The sequence below is a fragment of the Talpa europaea genome (genome assembly GCF_964194135.1).
Source record: "Talpa europaea genome assembly, chromosome: X".
Lineage (NCBI taxonomy): Eukaryota > Metazoa > Chordata > Mammalia > Eulipotyphla > Talpidae > Talpa > Talpa europaea.
Window position 1 is genome coordinate 91247864 of NC_140081.1, and position 24699 is coordinate 91272562.

Sequence of the window (24699 nt, forward strand, 5' to 3'; positions counted from 1 at the left end):
TGTTTTTTCCCCCATATGAAAATTATGGTAACGACGCGTGTCTGAAAGGGTGGTTGTGAGGCTTAAGGGCAACTCAGCTGTAGCAAAAGCTTCCTTGGTGAGGTGTCTCTGGAGGCCTGCATGGGTCTGTGAAAAGGGCCTGAGGTTGGGGGGACCTTACCTGAGTAAGCGCGAGAAGGGGAAAGACAGAGACATACAGTTGGGCTGAGGGTCACGAACCTGAGTTCTATGACTTTAAAAAAGAACTTGAAAACCAATCATTTTGTGTGTCCCACGTAACCTTTGACCATTGGCTTTGTCCACTTTGCAGAGCGGGGGAAGGAGGGAGTGAGGGAGCACTCTTTATTCACTTAGTAGAGAGGGAAAGACTTAAGGCCACCTGCACTGGGAACAGCAAATAGCATTTCCTGACCGGCCACAACAGTAGTCTGTTCTGTTACTCATCATCAGTAGGTGTCAGGAATGATAATGACAGTAACAACAGTTCACATTTTGCAAACATTTCTAGGCCTTGACCTAAAACCTCTGTAAGCGCGTGCCCGTGAGGCACGTTTCATTGTTACTTCCAGAGCACCTTAGGAGCTATGTGAGGGTTGGGACAACATCCAGGGGACTGCTTCTGAATTTAGTTCACACACATAACCTCCTTATTGTGCTCCTTCTTTCTAAATCACAGGAATGGAAATGAAGACTCAGAAGTCACGTCATCTCACTAAGGTCACACAGTGTGTGAAGGGCACGACAGGATTGGAATCTGGGTTTGTCTGGAATTGTCATTGGGGGATGGGAAGGTAGAGCCCAGGGCATAGTGTGAGGCGATTTCTTTCTTAAGTGCATGCGCCTTTGACAGGAGGTTCTGTCATGCAGCAGAAATAACTCTGAGACTGCATGCATAGCTAAAGATGGGAGAGAGAATTCATGATGTCCCTCAAAAAGGTCTTGACCTGTTTAACATTTTTTAATGGACGGATGAATCTCACTTTTAAAATATAATTCTGTTTCATATCTTTATATTTACATCACCATTTCAGAGGCTAGTGCTCCTGTATGCAGCCTGGGAAATTTCCTCTTGACTCCATGCCTGAAATAAATAATTTAGGAGAAGCAACCTCTGGAAACTCTAAACATCTAAAAAGACTGTCTTTGATCTCCATGTGCATGTGTAGCCTTACTAAGCATTTTTTGGAAAATTCCAGTAATTACTGGTGGCTCTTCTCTGCTCCCCTGGCCCCTTGGCAATCAGGGCTGTGTGAACAGAAGAATGCTGTTCTTGCTTATTTCAGAAGTTCAAGGAAGTTTGGGCTCTCCAAAATGAACTTTGAATTTAAAGGCCCATCTCCAGACCTGAAGTTTTCAATTCACTTCACCATTGTCATTGCTTCCTTTATCATTTTGCTGTTGTTTTAATTGCTGGACAGGGAGATTCCACAGGCACACTTTGGAGATCTACCTATAGAGAGCTGGAAGGTAAATCTGCACATTTGCTCAGTTTCATGAAACTGAGTTTGTTGACAGGTTGGCAACAGCGGGCCCCTGTGGAGCTGCAGTTTGTGGAAAGGCTGTTAGAATGCTGACTAGAGTTGAAGGGAAAACTTATATTTAACTAGTGAATAGCTTTTGTCAGAGAGTAGGGATTTGGGGATGTGTATGAATGGAAATCCAAGAAGATAACTGAGTGCAGAAACAAAATAAGGTTATTATTTTCATATATATTTAGTTTTGTTCAAATCTATGTTGTGTTTACTTAGGAAGTTACCAAATATGTCCAAAAGCAGAACTTGGTGTGATGGACACACTCCAAGGTAGCCCCAGTGACCACTGCTTCCTGGTGTTTACATCTGTATAATCATATCCCTTGAGTGTGGGCAATGCCTATGACGTGCTTCTAGTCAAGACAAGATTGCAAGTTGAAGGGATTTTGCAGGTATAACTAAGGTTAATTTTGAGTTAATCAAAAGGGAGATTATCTTGGGTGGGCCTTGATTCATCCCGAAAACACCCTTAAAAGAGGGTTCTCCCTGAGGCCAGAGAAACTCTTTCCAGTATTAGCCTTGAGGAAATAAGCTGTGAGGGCCTCCCCGGTGGTATAGAGGTTTAGCGCTGGGCTGCAAAGCTGCCCACAGCCTCTGCAGTGCCGATTCGATCCCTGGCTGCCAGGCGAGGGTCCCACATGGCACGCAGACCTCTCCTGCCGCGCTCGTGTACTTCATCAGTCTGCCTGTTCTACTCCTCGCTCTGGCTCTGGTGAATTCTCTCACCCTCCCGTGCGTCTGACTGTACGCAGTGCTTCTATAAATAAATAAATAAATAAATCTATTTAAAAAAAAAAAAGCCCTTCTTTAAGGATAAATAAATAAATAAATAAGCTGTGAGGTTGTGAGAGGGCCTATAGAGAAAGTCATGGGCAGAACTGCACATGACCTTAAGGAGCTGAGTCATTGCCTGGCCAGTAGAAGCAGGAACACGGGGACTTTCATTCTGCAATAAGAAGATGAATTCTACCGACAACCTGAAAGGGGCATTTCCCCAGTCGAGTCTCTGATGATACCACAGCTGTGGCTGTCATTTGGATTGCAGCCTGGTGAGACCTGAGGCAGAGGGCCCACGAAGGACTTTTGAGCTACAAAATTATGACATACTCAAAGTGTGTTGTTTTAACAACTAAGTGATGGTTGCTAGGCTTCAATAGAAAACTAACACACTTGGCTTCAAGAGAGGAAAACATATTTCTTGGGAATTTCTTCTTGGAAGATGGGTGACTATCAAAGAAAATATCAGGGTTGGGTCATTATGCATAAGTGTCAGGAATTTGATATTTCTTGTACTGCATATGAACTGTAAATAGAAGTCATCTGTGTCCTGTTTTATTCTGGCATCATAGGATCGATCATTCTATTGCCACACTCTGAATCGTTCGCAGTTGGGATTCAATTGATATTATTTGAAGTGGTGGAACTAAACTTTTTTTTCTATGCCTTTTCTCTAGTTGACCCAGATGCTTCAGAAATCCTCATCATCTCTAGATTTAAAGAAAGTCTTCTTTCTCCTCTGTTCTGGACCACTACTTGCACTAGTGTCATCTAGCTTTTTCTCTGAGTTCTCCATTTTCGTCCTGTCAAGAGTGTGGCTTTGGCCGCAAGCCCCACTTTCCTTCACCAATTCCCCAGTCTCTGTGGCTCACTCTTCCCTGCACCCACTGCCTCCTCATTCCATGTAGAGGTGGTGCATTCTCACCTTCTGCCAGAAACGTTCCCACCACTCAGCCATCTCCTCTACCTGGGAAATCTGCGCTAAATCTTTGGGACATACTCAAATGTCCTCTCTTATTTCAGGCTTTAGAGTCTCTCCTTCTTCCTCCTCCTTCCTCCCTTTTCCTGGAAGCTCTACCCCCACAGACAAGGTTAGTCACTCTATCCCGCCCTCAACCCCCATGGCACTCAGTTTTTGTCCCATTATAAACAGTTACTATGCTCATATTACAATATTGTTCCATTTCTATGTCAAATCACTGTGCCTGTCACACTGGCTGTGAACCTATCAAGGGTGGTAAATCTTGTTCCTCTCTGGTTTGTGTGTACTGCAGTTCGGTGATAAACAAAAAAGCAGAGTTCTCAATACATCTGGATGGCTGACTGAGAGTGACAGGTACAATATTTAGCTTCAAGGTGTAGCCAATTCAGGCTGATAGTTTGCACGATGGACCCTGACCTCTTGAAATTCTGCATAACTCAGGAATCGATAGAATTAGAATGATAAATCTTATGAGAAGCTTCCAGAAAGTATCGTCATGTTATGCCCTGTCTTCCACCCTTCTTTTAGCAATAAAAGATTTGAAATGAGAGAAATTACGGCCACGAGGAGGGGTCAGTGCTTTTGATCATGATAGAATAAGCCCAGTTTTGTCTAATATCTCAAACTCATTTCATCTGTCAGAGACCTATGAGCCCCTGTTACCTGGCTGCTTCTCTCTATTTATTCGGTGGTTTTCTACCCATGAACTGCTGGGGAATTTTTATATACAGAAACAACCAAACCAAATTCAATTTTGTGATTGAGAAGCTCAGTTTCTCCCTTTCTATATTATTCTGGGTAGAATACCATCGAAACTAGGAGAAGCATAAGGAAGCTGACAGCTCATTATCTAGAACTGCTACATGCTGAGCACCAGGCTAGGCCCCGGGGATACAGAAAGGAATATGATATGGTCCATAACTTTAGGGATCCTCAGGGTGATGGGCAGAGAATGAAAAATAAATGAATCTTGACCACATGGAGTGCTAAGTGCTATCGTGGAGTGAAGCCTGGGAGTCGATCGGAGCCCAGATGATGGGCCCTTCGCCCGTGCTGGGTTGGGCGTGGGAGGTCACGGTGTCAGGCAGTCGAGACCCAGAGAGGGAATGTGACTTGCCCAACGTCCCTTGGCAGTGGCAGCACAAACTCTCCCGTGACCCATTTTAGGCTTCTTATTGATATTCTGCATTATTACAGGAAGCAGCATCTGTGATTTTGTTGCTCCCATGGGGAAGGTGGGAGATGTAACTAGGGAATTATATTCAAATAAGTTCCTCACAACCGTGGAGTTTCTGGCACTCGGATGCCCTCGGAAGGGGTACTTGTAATTCAAGCAGTATGTCAAGGAGCTGGCAGCTTTAAGGCTCTGTGACTACCGGCACAAGGAACTAAGAAATTTCTAACCTTGAGCCTAAGTGGATGATACCGGTTTTCAGGAAACTCAGCAACTCCAAAGTGGAGTCCCAAGTGAAATCACAAAGAACAACTAATACTGCTTTTCGGGGTGCAGGGCCACTAGCCCCAACTTTCCCCCTTTCTGTCTGTTGGTCTGCAAATCCATGAGCAGAATGTGGGTGGGGACATGACCTAAGCAAAGGCCTCAGGTTTCGGGGAGGTCAGGCCTAGATTGAAATCCTCGACCAGGGGCCTCCCCGGTGGCGCAGCGGTTGAGCGCTGGGTTGCAAAGCCGCCCGCAGCCTTTGCAGTGCCGGTTCGATCCCCGGCTGCTCCCCGGCCACCAGAGGAGGGTCCCACATGGCGCGCAGACCTCTCCTGCCGCCCGCTGCTCCCCTCAGCAGTGTACTTCGGTCCTTCTGCCTGCTCTGCTCCCCGCTCTGGCTCTGGTGAATTCTCTCACCCTCCCGCGCTTCTGACTGTACCCAGGGCTTGTATAAAAAAATAAATAAATAAATAAATAAATAAATCTTAAAAAAAAAAAAAGAAATCCTCGACCAGACCCTTCCTAGCAGTGCTGTCTTGGGTTAGCTACTTAATCTCTCTGTGCCTCAGTTTCTGCACGTGCAGTGCTAGTACTAATTAGTGCTTATCTAAGGATGGTGTGAGGGTTTCATGAGACTGGGTTAATCAGAGCTCCTAGTGCTCAAGCTGCCGCAGTTGTCTATCATTATTTTTGACTGTCAGCTACCCCAGACTACATCCTTGCCCTTGGGTCAGTGTATCCACTCATTCTCTGAGGCTCAGTTTCCTTATTTGGAAAATGAGTCCCAGGCACCTCCCGGGGCTAAGCACCCTCCATGTGTCATTTCACCAACTCCCTACAACAACCCTAGAGGGTATTGTTAACTCCGCCTCACTGATAAAGTTTGGCAGAGAGGTTAAGCGAATTAACCAAGGTGCAAGAGCCTAGGAGTGGCATAGGATTGCAAAGCGAGGCCCCTCACTACCAACGCTGTCAGATCGCAGCTGGTGGTCACAAGGAGACAGAGGGGCTTGAGAAATAGCGCAGTCCCAAGGTAAGGTAATGTCTAATATATTTTGGGATTAGCCCCATTAAAATGATCAAATGCGTTTAATAAGAGTCTAGAAACAAAACAAGAAGTACTGTTATTAACCTTTTGGGTGATGAAAGCCTATGGGCTCAGGGACCAGGCTTTGAATAGTGATCACCTCAGAGTCAACCCTAAATCCCCCAAATTAAGGTATCATATAGTATACCCCAGAGCACTGGGTGGCTTGGATTGCTGTCCCCTGAGCCTGGAGCTTGCAGGCTTTGACCTTGTCCATGTGAGGCTGTCCTTTTGGTGGCAAGTGGGGCCAGCAGGGTGAATGTCCTGGGCTCGCGGGCCTGATCTGCCTGCCCGAGACCCAGCTTTCCCCCTGGCACCATGAGGCCCTGCTGTGGGCTAGGGATCACCCTTTATCGACAGACAGGGCCCTTAAAAGAAGTGAGTGGCCCTTCCCCCATGGACATCAAGCACATCATTTCTGCCACCTGTTCCATCGGCAGAGTCAGAGAGCAATGTTCGGGAGGTGCCCCCTGTTCTCGTCCTCCTGAGTGAGAAGGTTCTGTTCCTCACAGCGAGCTGTTTCTTAGGGACTTGAAATAGCTGCTCACATAACAGCATTTATGTCAACAGAAACCGAAATCATTTTGGCAACCTGAGATCCTCCAAAGCTTAGGGATATTTTAATGCAATTAACTTCATAATCCCCACAATGACATGAGCAAATATGTAATGGCTCTTAAATTGACTTGCTAAATTTCGCTCTTGTTTGTTTCCATTCATTTTCAATCTTTTCCCTTTTTGGCAAATTTTGTATTTTGACTTTTTTTCCTTTGGACTTTGTGTTCTTGAGGAGGTCTTTTCTCGGCTTCCGTAAATTCCCGCATCTCTAACTGGGATGGGAATGTGCAGTGTTTAGCAGAACCCACCTCCCAGGGGGTGGGGGTGGGGTGGGGTGGTGCTGACCTGTATCTTTCTCCTCTTTGAGCCTTTCCTGTGAGAGTCCCCACGAGGCAGAGACGCCTGCCCGCGAGGGTCACTGGAGGGCAACAACCCATAGCCCCCTTCCAGGACCAAGATGGGCTCCTTCTCCTCAGGATAAAACTTTCCTCGAAGGGTTTGCCCTTCTGGGCAGCCCTCGTGCTCACTCTGCACTGCGTCTTGCCTGCTCTGCAGCAGCCACCTGACATTTTGGGAATCCTTTGTCTGGGGGAGTCATTTACACAAGGCAGCTCACTTTGGCTCATCCTTTCTTTCTGTTTATCTTACCCACGTGGTCTCCTCAAATATTGACCTCATCGGTGTTGATTATTGAAACCACTGATGTGAAATCAAGACCGTCACTGCTCCGATTTGGATGCAAACCTGCCCTACTCCGAGAAGGGGCTGGGGCTGTGACGTCAGCCCCTCAGCGCACGATCCAGGTGCTGTGGCTATTAGATGATAGCCTTCGTATGTTTTTGTAAGCACCTACTATGTTCTAAAAGCCAACCATTAGTTCAGGGTGCTTAGAGATTCCCCTGGGCTATGTGAGAGCAGAGGCAATGTAATGGTCTGTACATAGGTCATGTTTTTCTTGTGCTCCCTAATCCTCCCTTGAGATATCTAAGTCGGGTTTAACTTTCAGACAAAAAGTAGAACCAAATTCCTGGGGTTGAGTGTAGAGAACCAGGGAAATTTGTTGTATCCCAATAGTTTAGTGACATGAACAAAATTGATGGACCTGGCGGGGACTCTAGTCTGGATCCACAAATCTGCACCCATCGACACTGTCCACACGCCCTGAAACTCAATCTGGTCTGGGAGAGTCTCTCAGTATTTGCAAATGCAATACCGCTTGGTCCCTGGAAAGGCACACAGATAGCCCAGATGTTTCTATAGCAGAAAAGGCTGAGGGATACTTCCCCGGAGCCTGGTCTCTTCTAGATGGGATGAGAGTCCCAGAATGGGTGCATATATTATGAATATGCTATCAGAACACGATTTCTAAGAACTTGCCCTGATGTCAGTAGGGCAAGTAGGTGTCTACAAAAACACACGAAGATGATCATCTTCTAAATTTCCTGCATAGTCTCATCTTACAGTTGCCTGAATTGTGATATTAGAAATAGAAGATCTCAGCTGCATAGTGTGTGTCTTAGAAAGGCTTGGTCACGAAGCTTGTTGACATCTTAGGGGTACATATGTAGGAAGCAGAGGGAGTCAGGAATGACACAGTGGGTCCTGAGAAGCTTAGCTGAACTATTCTTTGCTCCTCCAGCTTCAATTACAAAACAGTAACACAGACTGACATGGAAGTAGGATGGATGGACAGATAGATGAATGGATGGATGCGTGAATAAGAACTATTTTCACTTGCATCATACTTGTTGGTTTATCTATCTCCCTGTTCCTCCCTACCCCCACCCCTTCCATAATCTAGAAGCTTCTTGAGGGCATTTTTATATATTCAGCATGGAACACAGGAAGGCTAGACCCAGATTGAGTGGCACTGACAGGGACTAATATTGGGAGTGTGGCATGTGCCCTTGCTTGGGAGATCTTAAAGTTAGGGTCTGACTTTCTGGGTATGGGAATCAGGGTCAGATAAGAGCTATGTCCTTGAAACTAAACAGCAAACCAATAGCAAATAAAAATACCAGTCACCGGTTCATCATGTAATAATTCTTATTTACAAATTCCTGGCTTGTTCCTGGGCAATGTAAAGAGTTTCCAGTCAACGGAAAATATGAACATCCACCAAGCCACTCAACTAGAAAAGGAGTCTTAGTGGTTGGTTCTCCTAAATGTCATTGGAATCTACCTTCCTGCTCTCCATCACTATTCCCTGTGCCCTAATGAAGTCCCCCAATGGCCCCTACTGGCCTCCTTGTGCACCTTACTGCTCCCCATCAATTTATACCATCAGAAGAGCAGGCTTTTAAATAGAAATAAGATCATTTTTCTTCCCTGCTTCAAAAGCTCCCAGTGGATCCCTATTTGTTACCAGATAATGTCCTGATGTGAGTTACAATGTCCTTTCTATTCTGTTCCTTGTCTCCCTTCATGTTACCTTCTTCCTCCCTCCTCTGCACCCCTGGTTTTGCCTGGATACTCTCACCCTCAGGAACTGCGTGCTATGGCCTCACTACTATATCATATTGTTCTCCTAAAACCATGGGTTTTGAGTCAAAACTTAACACTCTTCTTGAGTTCATGTCCAGATATCCCAAGTCCCAGATATGCCCTTTATTCCAGGCACACCTCACTGTTCACTGGCCAGACTAAGACTTTTCTAGAGCTCACGGTCTAGAAGAGGCGGCTGGGGTTTAAGCAAGCAACTTGACGACAGTGGGGAAAATGTTCCAGTAGCAGTGGGATCCAATTGCTGCCTGCAGCTGCTGACAGGCCAAGCAGCTGTCTGTTATGTCTACCGGTGGGCTGGTGGAAACCTCGGGAAGTAGGCAGCGCTGAACCCAGCCTGGAGCAATGACAAGGGCTGGCCGAGCATTTCTGATGTGCTTCGTGTTACCTGCTCATTTCTTTTTAAGTATGGTGAATCTACTGCTCTTAATTGTGTTTCTATTGCTAATTTGCTCAGTCTTTGAAGATGGAATAATAGGTAACTTTGGCTGAGTGTCTCTCTAAATTATCTTTAGTTTCCAATTAGTGGACACTGAATGAATGAGGCTTTATTACAGTGCAAATGGAATCAGGGAGGAAGAAGGTGATCCGCAAGGGAATGACTAGAAGCTCAGGAGGAAATGTTCTGACCTGGTCTTCCTTGCTTCCATCTTTAATTTGTTTCAGGTCACAGTGACAATAATGGTGTTTTTTCCTGTTTTATGTGGAAAGAGTTTCTGATATCATCACTTCTGTTGATTCATTTGCAGTCTTGGCTCTGCCAGCCCCTCATTCTGCAGCACTCTCCCTCCCTGGAGGTCAAGCCCTTCATCTAAACAGTGAAGATAACTGACTGGATCTGGGGTTTGCCCTGAGCATGGCGCCTGCTACACAGGAGGCCCAGAAAAGGGCAGTTTGCCCCTCAGGTTCAGTGAGAACATGTCAGCTTTCTCAACTGTGGCTTCTTGGGTTTTAACTTTTGTTGTGGTATAAGCTGCATAGAGTGAACTCTACAAATCTGAAGTGAACGGTTTGGTAAATGTATACAAAACAGACACCCCTGTAAGTATGACCCAGGTCAAGACACAGAACATTTCTGTCACCTCAGAAGTTCGTGACTCTTCCCAGCCAACAGCCAATGCCCACCTACCATCCCCAAGCTAGTGACTACTCCCACTTGGAGAGCCATAAGCCTCTTATTCAACCTTCAACTTCATGTGAGTGAAATCAAACAGCATGTATTCATTTGTGTTTGACTTGTTTGGTTCAATGAGTTTCCCCTTCTGTCATTTCCACAGAAGTAGTTCCTTCTTTTGCATTGCTGGGTAGTATGTCAGCGTGCTGGTGTCTGAATACAATCACTCCACGGCGGATGGACATCTGGGTTGTTTAGAGTGCATGGCTATTATACATAAAGCTGCTATGAACATTCTTGTACATGCCTTATGGTGTACAGATGGACTCATTACTTTCTGGAATCCAGGAGTAATAGCTATGTTTCCTTTATTTTTTTTATCAAATGATTTTTGAATTAAAATTGAAAAGTTTGGAAAACCCTGGACAGGACGAGTGATTCCCAAACACGAGAATGTGAACTAGCGTCATGATGCTCTGAGAAGTTTTATAAAATATAACATCTTGGGCCCAGTACTCAGATATTCTGATTCAGTCTCTGGTGGGGTCTAGGGAATGTGTCGGCTTGAGAAATCCTGAGGGATAAGCGATCCTGCTGGAGCTCTAGCACCGGGATCTACCCCCAAGACAAGACTATCTCTAAGGCTATTTCCGGACCAAGCCTGTTGTATTTCTATCACACACTTTCTCCGAGTAGTAAATCCATAGAGCCAATCATTGGCTGGAGCTACTTGCACTATGTTGAATTTCTCTGTGTGACCCTGTGCCTCTGACTCACATGCAGTCTTGGAAGCCAGTTTCCTCAATACAAAATAAATTAAATACCAAAAAAGGAAAGAACATTTTTGTATAGATGAGTTAATGCTCTCTCTTCCTTTCCCTTCCTTTACGCGGTTTGTGCCCAGCCACTCACTTCCAAGCAGAAATCTGAGCGGGGACATTCCTAAAATATTTGAACTATTGGTATAGGAAGAATTAAGGCAGGTAATTTGGGGACTGTGCCTCCTCATTTTGGCATCAGGTACCAACCAGTTCCCTCACTACGCATCCTAAATCCTGCGAGTCCTCAATCCTTCCATGTGCAAGTCTAGCCAATCTTCATATTTTTCATTATATCATTTAAATGGACGACAAATAATTCCAGGTAGTTGAAGAAAGTCTGCAGCGTGACTAAGAAAGAATAAGATGAAAGGCAGAAGAACCAATTCAGGAGGAAACAAAGGTAATTAAAGAAACCACAAAAATGGCTACTAAAAACAAACTAAGTGGCATGTTAGAGAATGTGCTCCTTTAAAAAATAGGCCCACTCATTTTTGGGTCCTCTTCCTCTTAATACTGTTTCCTTGCACATGGCCTGAATTTGGTGACTCATGTTCACTGAGTGAACAGAGTATGGCAGAAGTGATGGAATTCCACTTCTAATATTATTTAAAAATATGAAGATCCTGGGGCCTCCATCTTGGCCTCTCCCCCTGCCCCCTCTCAATGCTGACTCTTCTGGAGGAAGCCAATTTCAGTGTTGTGAGGCAGCCCAGAAAGAAGGAAGTCAGTGTCTACATTGTGAAAGGAGGCCCAGGTGGGAAGGACTGAAGCCCACCAGCGGTCATGTGAGGGAGCTTGGAAGCAGAGCATCTGAATCCTGCCAGTCGTGAGCTTGAAGTAGATCCTCTGCCAGCCAAGCTCTGAGATTGACTGCAGCTTCAGCCAACATCTTGATTGCATTCTTGTGAGAGATTCTGAGGCAGAGCCACCCAGCTAAGCGGATCCTGGATTCCTGATTTGTAAAAACTGTTAGACAATAAATGTTTGCTGTTTTAAATCACTAAGTTTGATGTGCCCGGGTAGTTTGATGGAGGGTACAAATGAATGAATGACTGAATGAAAGCATTTAGTGTTTTTTTCTTATGTAAAAATCCTGGTAAATGTTCTGGAGCTGTTATGACTCAAAGACCCAGGCTTCACTTATTTTCTTGCACTGTTATGTATGACCTTGACCTCATGCTCCAAAATCTCAGCGTTAATGGTTCAAGCAGTAATCTGAAAGAAAGGCTGAGAGAGAAGGTTTGCAAAGTTCATGTGAATTGCTTCTCATGGACAATTCCAGGAAGTTGCCACAGCATATTTCTTCTTCTGTGCATTGACCACACCTACATAAAAGGGAGGTGAGGCAATGTAGTCTTACTCTGGGTAGCCTTGTGATAGCCTAATAATTTATTACTATGGAAGGGGAATCAATACTAAGTTTAGTTCTAATAGTTTTTGCTGCCCTAGTTAAGGTTGTAATGAAGTGTGAGATCAGAATATAGACATTTTTCAGATATGTAAAAACTCAGAAAATTCACTTTCCCTATTCACTTTCTAAGGAAGTTATTTGGAGAGATAAGTCATCAAGCCTAGCAAATAATCCAAGAAAGAAGATGGATGCAAACTGTGAGTGCAACTGGAGAGAGGAGTGCATAAAAAATCCCAGGATTTAGAATTCGCAGGAGACTTTTTTCAAGGCAATCAGTCCAGATAGGATCAGGAGAATGAAGACTTTGGAAAGAAGGGCCTCAAGGAAAATAGTGAGCCACTAGAATTGAGGGAGATTTGGAACAATGAGACTATGTGATTAAGGTAAGGAAAAAAAAAGAAATATACAACTTTAAACTCTCCAGTAAAAAAAGAGTTGTATAAGAAACTATGTTCCAAATATGAAGAAACCAGTTCAGGGGATGAGGGAGATTTAAGAGGAGAGGAATATATTCCAAACAATTGAAAGAATGAATGAAAATAACTGATGTCATCAGGGATCTGGTGAAGAAGGTATTGTATGTAATTCCCTTTCCCAAAAAGAAAAAAAGGGAAATTTGTAAGTCCAGAAAAAAAAGTACCAACAAAAAATACAAGGAGAGGTGATGTTTCACCATGACACGAGCTAAGCTATGGTATAATTTTGAATGTAAAAAGAAAAATCTATTGCCAGCTGCTGGAGCCCAGCCCCCAGTCACCAGCTGAGAGCCCAGCTCCCAGTCACCAGCAGCTGGAGCTGAACCTTCCCTGGCATCCATTAGCAGCCGCGGAAACACAGCCTCCTGCCACCAGCTGTGTGAGCAAGAGCTAGGCTGCTTCCAGGCTCCGGTTGCCAGCCAGGAGAGCCCTGGCTTCATTTGCCAGCTGTGTGAGCAAGAGCTGGGCAGCTCCTGACCTCTAGATGCCAGTGGTGAGAACCAGGGTCCCGCTTGATTCCAGTTACCAAACTGCCAGCCTCGTGAATGAGAGCTGGGCTCTTCCAGACCTCCGGTTACCAGCTGCAGAAACCTGGCCTCCACCCTAGGTGCTGATGAACAGGGCCTGGGTCCCACTGGATGTGTCTCTTGGAGCACTGCACCAGAAGGATGCAGGCCTGAGAGGCAGACTGGAGATAGCAGTGGGATGATGAGTTTCACACTACACTGAAAGGGAACCTCAAGTAGAAGCCAGCCCCGCCCTGACTCATCCATATTAACGCCTGGACCTTTAAGCCCCTCGCCCACCCTGCTGACTCAGTTACTGCCTAGCAGATGCCAGCACACACAAAAGCCGGCAAAGGCCAAAATAAAATAGTTTGAATCCCTTAGCTATTGGTGAATATGTTAAAAATAGTAATAAAATAGGGAGACTGAAAGAGCAAAATGGGCATACAAAAAATATAATGCATGGTAGTACAAGACCCAAAGAGAACATAGCATCCTAAGATGAGAACAAGTTTCCACAATTCTAACACAAAAGATGGAAGGCTGTGGCTCCCTGACAGAGTTCTGAACTGCTATAATAAAGAAACTCGAGGAGATAGGCAAGTCAAAGAAATACAAGAGAATCAGAAAAGCTAATGAGAGAAATACAACGCAATTCAGGAAATCAAATTAGTGAGTTCAGAAATAAAATCAGTGAGCAGAAGATAGAAATGGAAGCATTTAATAAGAAAATAACAGAAATTCAGGAGGCGAAGAGCACAGTTAATGATAGCAAGACCTCTTGAGAAAGTGATTAGACTAGAGGAGATCAAATGGAGGATAGAAACAGTGACCTTAAAGATAGTAATGCTCTAAGGACCCAGGTGGAAGAAGGGAAATGAGATGTAAAAAAAATAAAAATAAAAAATGAAGAAGCCGTTTGAACTCTCTGGCACCATTAAGAGAGCCAACATAAGAAAGATGGGTATCCCAGAAGGGGAAGAAAAGAGACGGGTGACCAGAGCCTATTCAAGTAAACAATAGAAGAAAACGTCCCTCACCTAGGGAAAGAATTAAAAATGCAACTCCACGAAGCTAAAAGAACACCAGGTTACCTAAATATAATGAGACCTACACAAAGACGCATAGCAGAAAAACTAGCAAGAAATCAAGCAAAGAAGGAATATTGAAGGTGGTGAAGGTGAAAAGACAGATAACCTGTAAAGGCGTACATTTGACCTTCTCTGAAGAAGCTGTATGGGCGAGAAGAGAGTGGAAGTATGTATTCAAAATGCTTAAAGAGAAAAACTGTTAATCAAGAATACTATATCCTGTAAGACTCTCCTTCAGATGTGAGGGGGAAATAAAGGCCTTCCCAGACAAACAGAAGCTAAAAGAGTTGGCAAACACCACACTTCCCATACAAGAAACATTGAAAGGAGCCCTCCTACTTAAGTGAAAGTGAAGAAGAGTAACCAGAAAGTAAATAAGAAAATAAACAGAAAAGACGCCAAAGACAAAATGCCATAGCCCAGTTGTCAGATTCAATGCACTGCTTATCAAAATTCCAACAGCATTTTCAAAGAAATAGAGCCAACAATACTTTTGCTGTTCTGTGCGAACCACAAAATATGTTTCATTGCTCTTTTGTATTGTCTTTTTGATTTTTATTTCATTGTCAGGGACCAGAAGCCACACTGAAAGACACCAGAAAACTGCAAAGAGAAAAACAGCCCGCCTGTCAGTGGCTGGAGTACTTTGAAGAGAGAATGAGACTCTTCCTGAGGAGTCCTCTAATTACTTGGAAGGAATGAGAAGTTGTTTGGAGTGAGGGAAAGATCATTTTGAGGCTGTCACTCTTCCAGGGGGCATTCTGAGAAGTACTGATGACAGTAAATGGGGTGACAAGGTCACTGGCCTTGGGATACTTTCTTTGGGTGACTTGAAAGGTAGAACACGTTTCCTTTTATCTGTTTATCCTACACTTGTTTGATTTAGTTGATTGCAAATGGAAACTAAAAGACCTAATGGCTTCAAACAGCATGGATTGAGTTCTTCATTAAATAGAAGTGCCCCTGTTTAGGGCCTTACCATTTAGCGAGTGTCTCACCATGTTTTCTCTTTCCCCTGACTCTATGGTCCTGTGTTTGACTTTTGCTGGGAAGCCTGCTTCTCTGGTGGAGGGGCCCTGTCTCATTCCTTTTTGTGACCCTCAGAAGCTAGCTCAGAGCTCCCACTCATCAGGCACTTCATTAACTGTTTGTTAGATGAATGAATGAACTACATGGTTCACCAGCTTCAGATCAATGAACGATGTCATGGAAGATGAGGAAAAACAAAAGGAGTCATTGAATGTGTGTTGCTCACAGACACTACACACCTCAGAGTGTAGCGGCATCCAGGACTACCCCCATATTGATGGCCGTTACCCCCATCTGAGAAGTACTGATGACAGTAAATGGGGCGACAAGGTCACTGGCCTTGGGATACTTTCTTTGGGTGACTTGAAAGGTAGAACACGTTTCCTTTTATCTGTTTATCCTACACTTGTTTGATTTAGTTGATTTGATTCAGTCATTTGAAATGACATTACCTGGCTGGAGTGGCAAAACTGTGAAGAAACAAAAGAAAGTCATCAGAATACTCTCCTGAAATCCAGCATCAAGGGCTCTGGCTTGTATAACATTCCACAGCTCTACGGATGTCGGTGGGGCACACCGGGGCATTTATTGGCTAAAATGTTGTATTTCTCCCATGTGATATTACAAGTGTCTTTATTGAGAAGCATTCTAGAGCATTTTCCTACCTGCACAGATTTTCTCCTTCCCACTTCCGGTAAGGATTGAATTGATAGTTTGGACATGGCTGCTTTTCCTCATCGTTCACTCAAAACTCGTCAGGGAAATGCAAGGCCTCTTTCCTCTCCCTTCCCTTTCTTACTGTGGCACTGGAATTGAAAGAGAGAGTTTTCCCTTGAATTACTCCCCTTCCCCTGGAGATCAGAGGATATGTAAGGACTGATTCCACAGATATGTCAGAAGTTTCCAGAAGAGTGTCTAGAACAGAGTTTCTCTCTGGTCCCTTTCTCTCCGGGGACTGACTGGCCAGTTAAGCGAATTTCCGACCAAGGTTCAAGGGGTGTAGGACAGAAGGTCCAAGCTGCTGCAGGTTAGGGGAATGGGCCAGAAGCCACCAAGAGGATTTTGACATGCCCAGGGGCCTAGACTCCAGCAAGATGGATCTGCAGCACTCCAGTCACCGGGGTCTCAGTTCATCATGGATTAAAGAGAGTTTCAAGGCCCCCCACTTGTGTTTAAGTGAGCCTTGTAAGTGAGCTGATTTTCAAATTACTTTGGAAACCAACTCCAGAGGAAAGCGCCATCCATTTGGGCCCAGTAAGTGCGCTGGAGGTGTTTGGGATTGTAATTAAAGTTGAGGCGCCTGGAAAATCCTCTGACTGTTATTATAATTTTTTTTTCTAAAATAAACTATCCTTGCTCACCAAACTTGTGGGGCTAATTAGAGCCTAATTAAAGTTACTTGTTTCTATTTTAAAATCTGCCCACTGACAGAGCCGCAAGGCAGGCGGGAACATAATTTTAAAGTGACAGTTCTAAAACTGCTTCCCTGTAACCACCCCAGGGTCCGAACTTCATTGCTCTGATTCAGGATTTGATTTATTTCCAATGGAAACATGGGCTCCCAAGGCCCCCTCTGACCTGGCCCGTGCAAAGGTTTGTTTCAGGAACAAAGGACCCTGCTTTCTCATTCACTTTGTAGCTGGAGGAACTGACCTGGCAGTCAGAGGACAAGTATCTCCAGAAAAGGGTTCAGGTTAAAATCTGGAGCAGAGAGACCAGAATCAGTCTAGGGAAGGAGACCAGGGCTTGTTGAAGACTTACTGTACCAGCTCTGGGTCTCAGTAGTTTGTAGTAAAGTCTAATTTTAGTCACAGCCACCCAATGAACTAAGTCTTGGGATCATAGATTTTACAGATAAGGAAACAGAAGCAAAGAGGCCAAAGAGCTCACAGTGGTGGAACCCGGATGCATAGCGACCTCTAACTGGGAAAGTCTGTTGCTCCAGGAAATAGTCCCCTTGTCTTCCTCAGGCAGCAGCCCACTCTGGGCCTCTGGCTGTAAGGGGACCTCCCTCACCACCTGTCTGAGTTGTAATGAACAGATTAGATGATGAATTCGGAAGCAGCACTCACAGATTCATCCGAGGAGACCTCTGTATTATTAGCCTCTTTAGGAATATTGCTCTGATAATCTTTTGCTAGAGGCAACTGATACAATACAGGTCTTAGACCATGACCCTCCTCCTTCACCTCAAGCACTTCTGAAAGGCAGGCAATCTTCCTTCTAGGTAACTAACCCTTTGGCACTGGGTCACTGTGGTGTGTGAGGAAAAAATGTTTAAAACAGCAGTGGGCCAAGGCCTTCCTGGTGGCGCAAGGGGTAAGTCTCAGCACTATGAAACAATTGGCAGCCACTGCAGCATGAGTTCCATCCCTGGCCAGGGAGCTGACCCACATGGAGCAGCAGACCTCTACTGTCTCCCCACTGCTCCCCCTCAGCAGTGCATTTCAGTAGATCTGCCATACCTCTGGCCTACACCCCAGTTCTTGTATGCATAAATAAATAAAAATAAATCTTAAAAAAAACAGACAGGGCAAACTCTCTCTGTAGTCTTTCTCTACAGTTTTTTCCTGGCCACTCATTTCCTGTGACCTCAGAGCACGGATGACCCACGCCAGGATGTTCTCTTGGTGGCTGTTCTGGTTCCCCAGGCCACTGCACAGGTACGCCACACTATAGGAGCCAGAAGTCAAACAGCTGGTCTGGGTGAGACCATGGCTATGCTTAAAGGAAGCACCTATTGTCAGGGTCAGTGAGTACAGGCCCAGCGCCTGAGAGTGAGTACCTGCTTCAATTTTGGCAGCCTTCCCTTAGTCCAGGACCTGAAGGAGTCTTATAACTTCCTGTCACTGGTGCCACATGCATCTTAGGACATTTGTAAACATTTATTTGAAGGGCTGCTCCTCATCACCGACTCTGGTTGTGACGGTTAATTAAGTTTGGATATTTGTTCCTTGTCTAGACTGTGCCAGTTTTCCATAGTGCCTACCACCCCGGGTAGAAATTTAGCTTATAAGCAAAACAAAAATAGTTACAATTTATTGATTGCCTACTGAAAGCCAGGTCTGTAATTAGCTACTTTGCATACATTATTTCTAATCATCACAACCACCTTTTCCTACTTAAGGGAACTGATGCTCAGAGTTCAATTTAGTTCAGCAAACTCCAAATTCGATGGAGAACTAGAAAAGATGGTTTGGCTATAGTAGGAGGGAGGCTGCCTAAATTCTCAGCATCCTCTCTGATCTATTGCCTTGGGCCATTTGAATCATCATTCAGGGATGTTCCAAAGGAGAGAAGGATCCAAAACAGGACAGTTTCTCTGACAATTTGATGAGGTGATACTGAAGTTGTCGGGTAAGTTTATACTTAAGCAGAACTGCATTCAGCAGCTATGTGCGTAATGCCGGTATATAGAGAAACCAAACAAATACATGAACTAAATAACAGAAAAAACTTGTGGATTATAAGGCCAATTAGTGGTTAACAGAAGGGAAGGGGCAAAGGGAACGGTGTACATTGGAACACAGGGGCCAATTGAATGGCGAAGGATAGAATTGGACTTTAAGCAGTAAAATTAATACAATATTTTATATATGTGCATATACATATTTTGATTCTCGAAGCACACCAGAAACTGAAATAATGTTATAAAGCGATGGTACTTCAAGAAAAGAAATGAAAATGGAAGAATCACCTAGAAAGAGAGTTTAGTTAGAGAAAAGGGCCCAGGCAAACAGCATTGAACCAATAATGGAATGATTACAAAAAATAAAAACAGTGGTTAGTAAGGTAGGAATCACCAGAAGAGTGTCCTGTCACAGAGGCTGAAAAGGAGAATGATTCACAAAGAAGGAAGCGACTTGACTTTATTAAATGTTACTGAGAGGCCAAATAAATGATTATTCTACAACACAAAGGTCACTGATACTCTCAGCATAAGCAGTTTTGATGGAGTGATGGGAAAAAAAAACAGTGCACTATGTTGAGGGGAAATTGTAAGGCGATAATATGGACATTGCGTGTGAAGAAATCTCAAGAAAATTGGCTGTGAAGGGAAGCAAAGATATTAGGTACTGAGAGGAAAGATAGGGTCAAGAAATGGAAGAAACAAGTATGTTCGTATATTGACGAAAATTTTCCTTCATACAGGGGAGCTATTGATGTTGTAAATGAAAGAGGGGATATTTGTCTAATGGTTATTCACTTTATCTTTTTCCTCCTGCATTTTAATATAAGCAGCAAGAAGAAACTGGGCTGGACCTTCTACATTGTCCTCAGAAATCTCCTTAGCCAACTCTTCAAGTTCATTTACAAGTTCTGCTTTCCATGCAATGATAGGACACGATCCCACTAAACTTTCTGACACTTTGGCAGTTTCCAGTAACATCTTCCTCACTTCTTCTAAGCCCTCAGCAGCAGCAGCCCTGAAATCCAGATTTCTGCTCAAGGTGATTTAGGCTTTGTCTGGCATACTTTTCTACATTCTTCCAGATTTTTCCCACATGTACTTGCAATTATCTGAATGAGAGAGATATTGACTCCAACCCAGTAGTTGCTGATGAAGTGGTGCTTCTAACCCATCATTGCCCACCTCAAACTACCCTAAAGCTGTTCTCTCTGAGGCTCTCCCTATATTATGTATTATATGCATATATTAGATGTATGTATAGGCATTTCTGAGTATGTATTATTATTGCAAGGAAAAAGAGTGAGTGTGAATATAAAGGTTCTACTAATTGACTTCCCAGTTGGCCATGAATGGCTGACAGAAATGTCTGTCTCCATTCCAAAGCAGGCAATAGATGAAAGCCGTGAAGTTGTCACCACGTGGCAGTTCAACATGACACACAAGAGAACAGAGCAAGCTCTCTCCACAGAATAATTTGGCATGAAGACTCTGGATGAGCAGATTTGACCTCAACCATTGTTGGGCTTTGGGGGAAATTTAAAAATCTAAATGTGGTCTTTTTATTGGTCAACTTAATAGATGAATTGGGTTATTGTTTCTCTAGAGAAATATGTTGACCTAAGTAAAGTCATATTTTGAGCAAGGAGCCTGGATTTTACATATGAGCTCCAGAGGCAATTTCTCTAGGTGGTTTTGATTCAGTGCCTTTATCTGTTGCCAAACAAAACTATGGAAAACTGTTTTTTCCTTCAAAAGTATGAACCCCATTGCTAAAATCCCTCTTTGATATTGAAATTATTGTAGCTTTTTCATTTTTTTTTGAGGGGGTGAGAAAAATGGAGAAATTTTGAGAAATTTCTGTTGATTATGAAGTCCACTTAAATACCTCCATCATGCTTTCACTAGCCCTCAAGAAAGGCCATGGGGATAATTTATGAACCACAGCACTTATTCAGCCTTTCTTTTCTCCTTTGAGCCAATCTATGTCACTAAGAATCAAAATGATAAAAATAAATAACTTTTCAAGAAGTAACTCTGAATAAGAGTCATAGGGAAACATTCGTTTTAGGAACCAAAAAATAATGTTTCTAAACACAAAGATAGGAGAGTTAAGGATTATTATGTTCTTACCAGGTGTTTTTTAAAAAGGGATGATTAAAGAATGTAATTGAGTTAGTAATTGCAAATGAGGGTTCAATCTTGGAGTATGGTGTCAAATATTTGTTGATAGATTCACTATCTCAGTGGGCTAATTCGTTGTTACTGGGCCACGTTCATGTCACAGATAGATTATCTTTAAGTAGGTCAGCCTCAGGCTTCATATGTAGACTCAGCATTTATTACCGTGGTAGCAAAGTTCACCAGAAGCAGAGTATTAGAAACACCTACTTTAATTTAAAAAGAATTTAATCATTTCCTACTGTGTGCATTATATTTTACTAGGCATAATAGGATGCACAAAAGTGGTAACACCACTTGTATATATGACATAGTTAACAATATGAACTTATGCCCAATAAATTCTAAGTTGTGTATAGTCAGGAATAAAGAAGTACAAATATTAAACTCTGTGAGCATCCAGGAAAGAAGAGAGAAATCAACTTTGACAGGAGAGCTTTGGAACTTTCACCTCATGTTTTCATTCTCTTGGCAGTGTTTTTCTCAGAGCAGACATTTTTAATTTTAATAAAGTCTAGTTTATCAATTATTTCTTTCACAGATTGTGTCTTTGATGTTGTATTCTTAAAAAAATCATCATTATATCCAAAGTCATCTAAGTTTTCTCTCATGTTGTCTTCTAGGAGTTTTATAGTTTTATATTTTACATTTAGATCTCTGATACATTTAGAGTTACTGTGTGTGGAGGCCATAACAGTCTGAGTATAGACTTATTCTTTTTGTGTGTGGATAACCAGTGTTCCTAGCACCATTTGTTGAAGAGGCTATCTTAGTTCCAATGTATGTCCTTGTCCCTTTGTTGAAGATTAGTTGATGAGATTTATGTGGGTCTGTTTCTGGGTCCTCTATTCTCTTCCATCGATTGATTTGTCTATTGTTTCTTCAGCACCCTACTTGCTTGGTTACTAAGGCTTTATAGTAAGTCTTGAAGTCAGGTAGTCTCAGTCCTCCAACTTTGTTTTATCCCTTCCATATTGTGTTAGCCATTCTAGTGTTTATTTTTATGTGCATCAGTTGCTAAATATTAATATAAAGAGAAAATTTTAGGCTTTTATATGAAAGTATTTCTCTGCAAATGACGCTTTCTAGATGGGACTTGCTTTTATTCTTAATAAATTAATGAACAAATCATATATACATTGCATTACTGTCTCTTTTAATGCTGACCTCTGAAGTCCTAGAGAGAGCTGTCATATTTTATATGAGAATGTTGATGAGTCATAAATTGTAGATCATCTACATTCCTCAGTCACAGGCTGTATCTCAGCATAGATGCTCCCTGTGTTTCTATCTTTACGCTAGTGTACAAATAGTGAAAACTAAATATACAGGATAAGGATAAAAAGTTCTACTATGTACCAATTGAAATCCTACAATCAGGTGAAGGTGACCAGTGGAGATGGAGGGTTATCTATTAATCAACCAGTATGTGCCCACTTGATATATATTTTAAATGTAACCAAACATGAAAAAAAGTATTTCATAGCTGACTGATTTTTAGTAGTAGGAACTGAAACAGATATTATCACCACCAATGCCTCCTGAATTCTCCGGACACATTTGGAAATCTCTGAGTTTACAGGAAACACTGGGTGCATGATAGTTTAGGGCTTTTCCAGATTTAAGGTTTATGTATCTATGGGTTAACTGGCTACAGGTCTTCTGGAACTGGAGTGATTACTCTACCAAGTAAATTACTCTACCAAGTAGGAATTCTGGCAGTTATGGTTGTTTGAATAGAGACTACATATTTTAGAGTCCAGAATTTCAGTTATCCTGAGAAGTGTGCGGTTTTTAATAATGTAATGACTTGCTTCCTTTCTCACCCTCATTTTAGTTATTACATTGTGCTGAGAAATTCTAGGAGAGGGCGCGAGAGGAGTCCTTTCAAAAGAAATCAAGGAGGACGTGCTGAATAAAAGAGGAAAGATCATTTGACATTTCTAAAGGTAAATTAAGTGTCATAAAATGTCAACAGGAAGTAACACTTTATCTCATGGTTATTTGATTTCTGTCTTCAATCCAAGGTTGCCTTTTCTCTCATCTGGGTATCGTGGAAAGATAGCATTATATTGAACAGTTCACAAGAAATGTCAATGTAGTGGCTACTCTCATTTAAATGTTTTAACATAGATAGCTGGTGGAAAGTGTAGAGAAATGTTGACTATTTAGCTGGTCTGGAAGCAGCCTAGGACAAACGAAAACAGCCAGCCAATGAACAAGCAAAGGAAAAAGCATTTTTGCCTTCTATCATTCTTCACCAACACTTCTGTCTTTGTCTGTTGGCACCCATTCTTCACAGGGACAACGTAATGATGAAAGTTGTGTACATCTCCCTTGCGATCCAACTTTTTCCTGTACTCAAAAATCATGGCAAACCCTGTGACTCATTCTGAGTCCATACTGCCAATCATTTCCTTTTCTACTCTTGCACATTAAGCCAATATTTCTGCTGTCCTAATCATCCTGGGCCACGTACCAGACAAATAGAGACCACACCTATAGTCTAGAGTGTTCTCACATGAGTCAAACTAGTCAATCCTAAATTGTTTCCTCTGTCCCGTGTTGCCTTTCCCAAGGAAAACACAATATAGGGCCTCCCCGGTGGCGCAGCAGTTGAGCGCTGGGCTGCGAGGCTGCCCGCAGCCTCTGCAGCGCCAGTTCCATCCCCGGCCTCCGGGTGAGGGTCCCACATGGCGCGCAGACCTCTCCTGCCACCCGCTGCTCCCCTCAGCAGTGTACTTCGTCAGTCTGCCTGTTCTGTTCCCCCGCGCTGGCTCTGGTGGATTCTCTCAACCTCCTGCGCTTCTGACTGTACCCAGTGCTTGTATAAATAAATAAATAAATCTTTAAAAAAAAAACAAACACAATATAGGTCAGGCTTTCCCTTATCTCCTGTTTCAGCCTCCTGATCAAGTCTGGTGCTTCCCCGCGACACTGTGTGCTCTGGCATGTCCTCTGCTCTCAAGAAATGCACGTCAAAAAATCTTCAATGGCATTAACTCTTCTCCTTTTTGTCACTTAGTCACCTGCATACATTAAAATACTGCAAGTACATTTCCACAGTCTCAAATCCATGCTAGTCAGGATCCCCCTCAAAGTCACTGAAACTGATGATGTTAAGTCACCAATCACACCCTTGTTGCTGAGCCTAACAATCACTTGTACATCCCTAGCTTACTTCTGTCCATTTTTTAAATTGTGTCATTTGGTATAATCAGCTGCTGTTGAGTTGTGTATGTTCTTTATGTATCTTGGACATTAAGCCCTTGTCTGATATGTAATTTGCAAATATGTTTTCCCACTCCAAAGACTGTCTTTTTGTTTTAATGATGGTCTCTTTTGCTGTGCAGAAGCTTTTTAGTTTGGTGTAGTCTCATTTTGAACCTCAGATTTTTTTCTGTAAAATGAAAAAAAAAATATCCTTACTACAAAGAATCACTGCGTAGATTAAATGAAAAAAAAATACAAACATCTAGTAGAATGCCTGGTACATAGGAAATATTATGTAAATATCACTTGAATGACTCTCTTAGTCCAAATTCTATGTCTCTGTTTATGGGTATATGCCACTATATACTCACTAAATGCCCACTAGCACATCCCTTTAGAAAAGAGTAGATGCTATTATGTTTGTGCTATAACCAATTATGTTTTTTAACTGACCAGAAATGGATTAGGGAAACCATGCCAAGCTAAAGGATAAGAAAATTTCAAGAAATATTATCATATCATCTCCATTGGACAATTGAACATTAAAAAATTATTTCCACAGAGTCCAC